The sequence below is a fragment of the Gekko japonicus genome, unplaced genomic scaffold, assembly GCF_001447785.1.
Source record: "Gekko japonicus isolate JY-2015 unplaced genomic scaffold, Gekko_japonicus_V1.1 scaffold1417, whole genome shotgun sequence".
NCBI lineage: Eukaryota > Metazoa > Chordata > Lepidosauria > Squamata > Gekkonidae > Gekko > Gekko japonicus.
This window is the reverse complement of record NW_015163645.1, coordinates 463,538-466,639: the sequence shown is the minus strand read 5'-3', so window position 1 is coordinate 466,639 and position 3,102 is coordinate 463,538.

The window sequence follows — 3,102 nt, the reverse complement described above, 5'->3', positions numbered from 1 at the left end:
TTTAGCATGAAGAGATGTTTATTAGCATTATTTAACAATAACAACAACGTCACAAAAGAACATCCAATCTAGTCTCTTCAAAATCATTTTTAAAATGTCCTGTTTCTATACTCATTCCGTCTGTATGATGTAGCAGAGTGTTCTCAGATATCCCCTTCTGGTCATGTGAAAAGCACAATCTTTGTAATGCTTAGTAAACGTGATACATAGGGTTGCCAGCTCCAGGTTGGGATTTTCCTGGAGATTTCGGAGTGGAGACTGGGGAGGATGAGGTTTAGGAAGGGAAGGACCTCGGTGGGGTATAATGCCGTAGTGTCCACCAGTGTTCCCTCTAAGCTGAGTTAGTGTGAGCTAGCTCAGTTTTTTTAGCCTCCAGCTCACAGATTTTTGTCTTAGGAAGGGAGGGCTCCAGAGCAAACTGATTTATGCGTTAGCCAAATCGCTCGCTCACAGCTTTAATGCCGGGAGCTCACAAAGTAGAATTTTGCTCACATGACTCCACAGCTTAGAGGGAGCATTGGTGTCCACCCTCCAAAGCAACCATTTTCTCCAGGGGAACTGATCTCTGTAGTTTGGAGATGATTTGTAATTCTGGGAGAACTCCAGGTCCCGTGCGGAGACTGGCAACGCTACGAGGAAAACCATAAAAGGCACGTTCAGTGACTGCAAGTTTTCAGATTCCCCCTAACCTCACCTCAAACCCAACCCTTCCCAAGAGAGGTCACCAGTTCAACCGAGAGTCATGGAATGATGTCACAAAGCCTTGTGACTCAACCTTATTTCTGAGAGGCTGCATAGTTTTGTGTGAGAAAATCTCGCCTCGACTTCGAAAGTTGCCAAGAAAGCTCAGAGCAGCATTTAAGCACACGAATAGTCAGGTAGTCTGGGCCAGAGGGCTTGTCTCTGCAGAACTGAGTCATTTCCCTGCCTCTTATCCCTCTTGTATGATTTTCAGAACTGTGCAGCGGTGGCAAGGGGTGGAAGGCAGGGTGGAGGCGGGAGTGAGCCATTTCTACATCTGGAACAAAAAGGACTTAAGTCTGGTACGGGTTGTTGTTTCTCTGGTTTAAGGATGTGAGAGGATTGAAGACAGTACATGTCTCACATCCCCAACAGTGTTCCTTCTAAGCTGAGTTAGTGTGAGCTAGCTCACAGTTTTTTAGCCTCCAGCTCACAGATTTTTGTCACAGATTTTTGCAGTGGCCAAATCACTCGCTCACAGCTTTAATGCCAGTAGCTCACAAAGTAGAATTTTTGTCACAGATTTTTGCAGTGGCCAAATCACTCGCTCACAGCTTTAATGCCAGTAGCTCACAAAGTAGATATGGCTGCGGCAGGAGGCGGAGCCAGGCACAAAATGGCTGCCGCGGCTCAGCTTCGGTGACACAGTGTAGACCCTCGCTTCGTGGTGGCCGCCGAAACTGCGGAAGTAACATTTTAAAAAATCTGTCCAGCCAATTAAATCTCCAGTCGTCAATCCTCTCAGGACTTTAAAATTAAAAAGAAAAAAAAGAGGTGCCAGAACTCTCAAAAGGGAAATGAAGTTTTCAATCTGTATACTGAAAACTCATGAGCTTTTAAACATTTTAAAAAGAATTTTGTTGAAGAGGTTCCGTTCCGGTACATTCCTTCAGGGAAAAAGCCCTGAGTCCTCTTTTTTTTGCTATTCAATGTGATATCCAGGGCTTTTTTTGTAGAAAAAGCCCAGCAGGGATTCATTAGCATAGTAGGCCACACCCAATAGCAGAAACGTATCAGCATATTAGGCCACACCCTGACAGCACAGTTCATTAGCATATTAGGCCACACCCCATGCATTCCCTTGGCTTGCCTGGGCGCCCTGCAGCTGCGGGGAGCCCGGGCAAGCCGGCCCTCAGACAGGCCAGGGAAGGCTCCCCGATCCTTCCAGCCCTCCCCTGGCCCGCCAGCCTCGGAGTCATCGGGGGGCGGGTAGCTCTCCCGACCTTCCCTCTGTAGCCACACACACAAAGGTTTTGGCTGTAGTGGGCCAACTCTGAAACCAGCCGGAACTCCATTCCTGCGTGTTCCTGCCCAAAAATAGCCCTGGCAATAACCCTATCTGGTGCTCTTTATTCATGTAGAAAATCTTTATCCCACCCTTCCTCTAAGGTGCTTACCATGGTCTCCATGATTCGTACCTGCTCCATTTTAGGCTTACAACAACGCTGTGAGGTAGGTCAGGCTGAGTAGGCCAAGCCAGCAAGCTTTGCATTAGATTGAGGCTTTGAACCTGAGTCTCCCGGGTAACATTCTCACTCACACCCAAACGCCTACAACAATAGGGTCTCAGTTAATTACTCTCAGCATCCCACAATTACGGCTGCATCTGCCCAACAATCTCCGATGCAATTATGACATACTCATTTCCTTCACTATGTTTCCCCCAGAATTAAACCCGAACAAATGGTAACCATATAAACTGATCTTGTTATTCCTGTTTGGTCCTTGCATCTGTTAAACACCTTCATTATGCTGTATGCTAATTTGCTCCTCACCCTCTACCTGTATGTATGGACTGGTAACTTCCATTTCATTGTGTCTGAAGAAGTGTGCATGCCCAGGAAAGCTTAGACCTGGAATAAAACTTTGTTGGTCTTAAAGGTGCCCCGGGACTCCAATTTAACAGTTAAGCAGGGTGCACCTGCCCAGCAGTATCCAATTTTGACACACTTTCCCCCTTCACTATGTTTCCTGCCCCCCCCCAATTAAACCCAAACAAATAGTAACCCTATAAAACATATAAACTATAAGCTTGTTATTCCTGTTTGGTCCTTGAATCTGTTAGACGCCTTCATTATGCTGTATGCTAATTTGGTGCTATATGTATGGACGGGTGATTTCCATTTCAATATATCTGAGGAAGCTACCTTGAATAAAACTTTGTGCGTCTTAAAGGGGCCCCGGGACTCGAACTGTATTTCGCCTGCAAACTCCCACTGCACCCGACCAGACCCCCGTCCAGCCACCCGCTCTCTTCACCCCGAGGAACCCCCCAGCCCCAATCCTACATCAACCTCCCCGCAGACGGACGCCCTCGCCACCCAATCCCCGCGCCGCTGGGTATAAACAACCCCGCCTCGG